The sequence below is a fragment of the Stegostoma tigrinum genome, chromosome 8, assembly GCF_030684315.1.
Source record: "Stegostoma tigrinum isolate sSteTig4 chromosome 8, sSteTig4.hap1, whole genome shotgun sequence".
In the NCBI taxonomy this organism is placed as follows: domain Eukaryota; kingdom Metazoa; phylum Chordata; class Chondrichthyes; order Orectolobiformes; family Stegostomatidae; genus Stegostoma; species Stegostoma tigrinum.
The window spans coordinates 19,407,635-19,414,587 of record NC_081361.1 but is presented as its reverse complement, the minus strand read 5'-3'; the positions used below and the strand labels follow the sequence as shown (position 1 = coordinate 19,414,587).

Genomic DNA, 6,953 nt, shown 5'->3' with positions numbered 1-6,953 from the left:
GAAACTGGTGCTGTCAAAGGCCATTCTGAAGATGAGTTGCCACCTTCCAGTGATCACTTGGCTGGCTCTTCCGGTTGTCATTTGAGTTGACAATAGTTGATGAGGGGCCTTATCCATGTTGAAGTGTCCTCCGTCACTTACTTTTTACTGCAGCAGCCTTTGTTGCCCTCAAGCCGGAAGACTGTGGGCTTGAGATCTTACCTGCTGGACTTAATCAAATAAGGCATCTATCTAATGATGCCCAGTGAGGCACATCCACATAAAGCCAATATGGTCTAATGACCCTCTCCCTCCTTGGCCTTCCTCGCTAAGCAGAAGTGGTTTTGAGAGTTGAGAACAAACAATTGCAGGCTTCCTACTCTCCTGCCCCTCGGCCCCTCCCAACAAAGTTCAAATTGATGCTTGTGGAAGGGAGGTTTGATTTGTTCTATTCTTCTCCCTGTCTCCGTGGGGCAGGCAGATGAAGGACATTCACATGCTATCCTCACTACGATTAGTTAACTCAGTCTCAATAACATTGTGATTCATAAAAGTAGACTCAATTTTCTGATTTGTACGCTTTCCTTGAATGATTATCTCATGTGTCAGGCCCTGCCCTCCTATGCTGGCAGAAAATGTAATCTGTCATTCGTTTATCAGATGAATACAATGGAGAGAACACAGATGATTACCCGTCTCCAGCTCCCTAACTTCGCCACTTCCACCACTCAGATGGCCGTGTCTCCAACTTATTCATTCGAATCTTTGCTTTGGCGTCAGTAACCATGTCTAACGAGTCAAGTGTTGGCAGAGAGTGAAATGTCTCAGAGGGAAAAAAAAATGAAGATCAAGTTTTAAGTCGCTAAGATTTGTGGAATTTTTGCCCCCACAAAGTCGTTTGTTAATGCTGTTATTTTTGCAGATCACGTTTTTCTGATGGAACATTTTAATGTCTGAGGTATTGGATCATGGGGAGACACTGTTTTTCCCACAGAACTCATGTTTTATGTTCTCACAGGAATGTCGGATTTTGGGAAATTTCTCTTCAGTGTGTGCAATTACCTGTGCATTGCAAGCAAATAACATCTTAGAGTTTCAGAAGACTTGGGCAGCCGTGTCAAAGTGAGTCATTTTTCTGAAAAAGCCGTGTCATTATTTTTAATAAATATGTGGTAGGAATTTGCAGGTTTCACCTCCAAGTTTACTTGCCAAAGTGATCTTCACACTCCAGATGTGTTGACAGGATTACCAGAGGCACTACAGTGCACTCCTAACAATTGGCTTACTGGCAGAATCTTTCATTCTTTCACTAAGGAGTGAGGAGTTAATTTTCTACAGTGGAAAAAGAAAACTGTTTGACAGCTTAAAATATTGAACTATTGTGTTCCAAAACTGATCTGCTGTTGGATGTAACGTAGGACAGTTTCCTGTGGATGTGCTGTGACGGGGTGATATAAACTGGAGGTTTGTATAGGAACCTGAAATACAAAGAACACAATTATTTTAATCACCCAAGAAAGCAGTCGAGACCTCTTTGAAGTGCGCACTTGTAGTTTATATTCCTGTGCCGTAGACAATTTGATCATGATTGTTATTTTGAGGCAGCTTGGAGGTGAAATCTCACTTGCTGTGATGAGATTTCCTAAAACTACTGCAATGAAGGGCTTTTGTGGCACAGTGGTAACATCTCCATCTCTGGGCTGAAATAATCTGGGTTCAAATTCTGTCTGATGAAGGGTCTAGGCCCGAAACGTCAGCTTTTGTGCTCCTGAGATGCTGATTGGCTTGCTGTGTTCATCCAGCTCCACACTTTGTTATCTTGGATTCTCCAGCATCTGCAGTTCCCAATATCTCTTGGGTTCAAATTCTACCTGCCAAAGAGATGTGTCAAAACATATCTGAACTGTTTCATTAAAATAACTGCAATTGTTTGAAAAATGCTTCACTGCCCTTCACTGTCTGTATTACTTGCTTATTTGTCAGATTCCATGTCAGCTGTTTGCAATCTTGACTCTATTCTGTCAAGAGTAATTTGTTATATTCTCTTGACTAGGAGCACAAAGGCAACATTTGAAGATCTTTCAAATCTCATCTCCGAAGATGGCAACATAATGACAAGTAGCCAGCGCGAAAAACAGGTAAGCGTTTGCATTTGGCACTGTGCATCGATATTCAGGGCATTATAGGTATTTTCAAGCAAAATATCTACAATGAATTACATTGGTGTCTGAATGCATACAAATACTGTGAATCAAGAATGCAACAAGGGATACATGTATTACATATGGATGGTCTAACTTGGCTCAAGTCTTCCAAAATCGTTCTGTCATGATGCAACCTTCATAGATTATCTTTCTCAGTGTTCGTTATCTTGGAAGTTTGAACACTTGCACAATGATATTAAAAGCAGGATATATGTCAGTTTTCTTTTCTTTTGATTTGCACACTTGGAGGGCCTCGTAATTAATAAAAGCCAAGGCAAAACACGAATAGCTTTAATTGGTTCTCGTTAGTGTTTTTGTTCAATTAGCATGTCTTCCTTTTATTGTTCTCTGCGGTAATAAATATTTACTGCATTGGAAGTGAGAGATAATCACATTGCTTTGTTTGTTGAGCATTTCAGACATCAACTATTTAGTTTCAACTAGCTTGGACCACCACTGACATTTCAAACTAACTTCAAAAACCTTCTCAAAAAGCATATTGTTTTACCAGGTTTCGAGACATTCCTCCTCACTCTGTTTGTCATGCTGTTTGCCCAGTCATTTTGTTCCTGAATTTTACAAAGTAACAAAATAATTTGTTAGTTATAAACATTTTGGTGTCACTTGACCAAACTAGTGTGTCCAGGACAGTAAGGAGGCAAGATGCAAGTTTTCTGTTGAATCATTCTTAGATTAAATCAAAGCAGTTTGAAGGTGGTACTTGAAGAGGACGAAATGCAGCATTCATGTTGGGTTGTTAACAATTTGACAGACACTCCGTTTTTCATACTGCTGAAAGTTCGAGTTGCGGTTGACGATGTTTTTGCATTGCTGTCCATCTGCTGGCTCCATAATTTCTACGGTGCTGCTGTCACACCTTGTTTATTATGTTTGCTATTGGTGCACAGTGCAGAATTCCAAATTACTTTTCATATCTGGCTTGAATCTAAAAGTAGATTTGTTTTTAATAATCAAAAACGTGTGTTGTGCAGGATGATTGCTTTTGTGGTGTCAATTTCTATAAATATACATGGGAAAATCTGAGTTCAAGATTGGACAGTTGTTTAACTTCCATAATGCTGTCTCCCAGATTGTACAGTGAATATCGATGCATGGTTCGTTAATCTTTAAGCATATTACACAGATGTTCTCTGGCAATATGGCTTGCTAAGCTTTACTTTATATGGGTGTGCCATTCGCAAGGCCACCATATCAACACTTACTGTCGATCCTTAGTTGACACTGAGTGTAGTGATAAGATACCACCTTGATATACCATAGCGTATTTTCTGAAAATACTTCCCCAAATGTGACTGTCTGGTGAATTTCACCTGAGTGAGCCAGCAATCATCATTTTCACTGTTGTGTTTTTAAATCTCAGAAAATATAATTTGAAACCTCATTTTAAATGCAGTTTGAAGCAGCAACTTCACCATGTCCAACAATTTGATTTGCACACTTGGATGGGAATCTGAAATAGTTGCCAAGTGATTGTTTTATGGGTTAAACATTGATACTAGTTTTGTGATAAACTATTGTGCGTGGGATAAATTGTAATATCACTTCCAAATATCATTGCCTGGCTATCACCTCTTGAGTTCGAATTGGCCAAATGTTGACATAAGGCTTTAGCGTTGTAAAATGTTTTTACAATAAAAGCTTGAGTTTTGAAATCTCTTCTGTTATCTCATTTGATATTATGGGAGATATAGATTAGATGCAGTGAATGAATAGCTGGTTTTCTATGTACATTTTCAGGATGGAGCTTCAAAATTTGCCGCCCTCAACAGCACCTTGAAAGAGAACAAAATACTGACACACAAAACACTGAAAGTAACAAAGAAGAAGGTAATCATCCCTTTATGTTTAATATTGGAATGAAACGTTCTCAAGTTGAAGCAGTTAATCTTGAAGCTTTACAAGTAAATCTGATTTATCTTTCCATAATGGTGTATCTTTGTTATAACTATGCTGTAAAGCAGTTCTCCGGGTAACTAAAGGGAAGTTATCAGCATTGCTGCTACTTAAGCCATTGAACATGTTTGGTTATATGTTTGAAGCTATAACCATGCTGCTTGTTGCATATCTATCAGTGTGTTGGGTTGTGGGTAGAATATTTCTACATTGAACGGAAGTAAATCTGCGAGGCCAGGCAGGTATGCACAAACATTTCCCATGGTCTGATGGATAAATACAACAGTCAATACAGTGTGGAGCTGAAGGAACTCAGCAGGTCAGGCAGCATGAGAGGAGCAAGAAAATCAACGTGTCAGGTCAGGACCACACTGTATTGACTCTGACTCCAACATTTGCAGTTCTTGCTGTCTTTGAGAGATGGTTAGCATCACTGGTGGTCCAGTGGTTAGGATTCGGCGCTTTCACCGCTGCGGCCTGGGTTCGATTCCCGGTCAGTGCAGCACATTTTGGGGTGGCTCAGTGGCTCGGTGGTTAGCATTGCGGCCTCACAGTGCCGGGGACCCAGGTTCGAATCCAACCTCGGGTGACTGTCTGTGTGGAGTTTGCATATTCTCCCCGTGTGTGCATGGTTTTCCTCCCGGTGCTCTGGTTTCCTCCCACAGTCCAAAGATGTGCAGGCTAGGTGGGTTGGCCATGCTGAATTGCTGGTTGTGTTCAGGGGTGTGTGAGCTGTAGGGGATGGTTCTGGGTGGGATGTTTCAAGTGGCGGTGTGAAATTGGTGAGCCGAAGGGCCTGTGTCTACACTGTGGGTAATGGAATTTAATCTCAATACAACATCTTGGCTGAAGCATTGAAATATGCCGACGCTCACAAAGGCAGAGATTCAGGTACTCATCTGGTGTTCCCTTTTTGTGTAGCGAAGGAAGAACTAAACCCGGGTTACACAATAACTCGGTTAGCCATCATGAATGAGGCAACATGACGAGAATTTTTGCAGCACTGCCCCTTGTGTCTGCGCTGGTCATAAAGCACCCACCTATTCTAATCCCATTTTGTAGAACTTAGCCCATCGCCTTCTAGGTATTCTTCATCAACATGTTGTGACACATGATGACACTTGTCTGGCAGAGGTGGAACTCAAACTCAGATTTCTGGCTCAGCGGTAGGGAGGCTACCACTGAACCACAAGACCCCTTTATAGAGCTCTGATGAAGGGTCACCAGACCCAAAACATTAACACAGTTTTCTTCTTCACAAATGCTCCCAGAGCAGCTGAGCTTTTCCAGCAACTTTGTTTTTCTACCCCTTTAAAGAATTTGCATTTATTGGCGTTTTTGTCAACCCATTCAGCCAAGCTTATGACTCCATTCTGAAGGAGGTTGGACTGAACTGGGATCCCCTGCCTCAACTGTAGGTATCATTCCGACAAAATTCCACAACGCCTACCCCTACTCAGGAGTTTTGATGGCAATGGCGTTTCAAGAGTTCATCAAAATTGTTCTTCAGTGTCTCAAGGGTTCCTGCCTGGACCACCCTTTTAGGCAGTGCGTTCCAGAAACCCACCACTTCTGGGTGAAAAGTTTTTGAACAAATCCCCTCAAAATAGCCTGCTTGTTGTATTAAAACTGTAAGCCCTGATATTGATAGACAGGGAATAAAGTTTTTCCTAACGCTTAGCCAAATCCCTCAGAACTCTTTGAACCTCAACCAGGTTCCTCCTCAGTGTCTTTGTTGCAGTGAAGATTGTCCCAGGTGAATTTAGCCCCTTTCTATAACTGAAATGTTCCTGCCCGAGCTGTATTAGTCAATTGGAATCAAAATTAACTTTTGGCAGGAAGTAAGCGTGACTTTTGAAGAACATTTCTGCAACTTGAAGCTTTCATTCGGCAGTGTAGCACAGGGTAGAGTGATAATTCTTGCTGTGTGTACTTTAATGCTCCAGACACAAAAGCTACAAGTATGAACATCAGGCTCACAGATGACACAAGAATGGGAGGTGTGGTAAATAGCAAAATGCTTTAGTCTCTAGGCACACCGTGTTCTAACTGTGGCTCAACTAATGTTATTTACGTCTGCTCTTATAGTCAGGCAAGTATCCAATATGGTGCTTTTACCACCTTATCCACAGGCCCTCCTGCCTTCAAGAATATGCTTATGCGCACAGCAAGGTCCTCGTGATTCTCTGTACATTCTAAAACTTCCATTTAACATGTCTTGTCCTGACTTATTTGTCCTCCCAAAACGCTTCGCCTGACACTTTTCAGGATAGAATTCTATTTGCCTCTTTTCAGGCCTTCTAACCAGCCCATGTGTGTAATCCTGGAGACTAAGGCTTTTTGCTGTTTACCACATCGCCAATTCTTGTGGCACCTGTGAACCTGCTGTTCACACTTGTAGCTTTTGTGCCTTGAAAATTAATGTACACACAACAAGAACCATCACTTTACACTGCGGTATGCTGCTGGATGAATGCTTCAAGTTGCAAAAATGCTCTTCAAAAATCACACATACTTCCAGTCGCAAAGTCAGTTTTGGTTCCAGTTTGCCAATTCCGGTGTATCTCCTAGGCTTTTAGCTCCTTAAGCAGTCTGAGACCATTAAATTATTTCTTGGGGTCAGAAAGGTGTCCTCTGAAAAGACATTGAGTAGAATTATATTCTTGAGTTTTGGAAAATAAGGGTTAACCTTACTGAGTCAAACGTTTGGAAATCAGGTGCGATAAATTGTTTCCATCTTCAGGCAAAATCACACAGTACTTAGAAAATTTCCAATCTCCAAATGATGAAGTTACACAAACATTGAGTTTGGTTGACAGTTCACAGATCAGGGATCAAAACTCCGAACTTGCCTGT

At 41.2% G+C, this 6,953-nt stretch overlaps 1 non-coding gene across 1 annotated transcript; it reads left to right on the top strand.

The window, feature by feature from the left end:
- Positions 1-4,524: 4,524 nt before the first annotated feature.
- On the top strand, positions 4,525-4,599 carry trnae-uuc (transfer RNA glutamic acid (anticodon UUC)). Its single transcript has one exon. It is a non-coding gene; the product is annotated as a tRNA-Glu (tRNA).
- Positions 4,600-6,953: the final 2,354 nt, after the last annotated feature.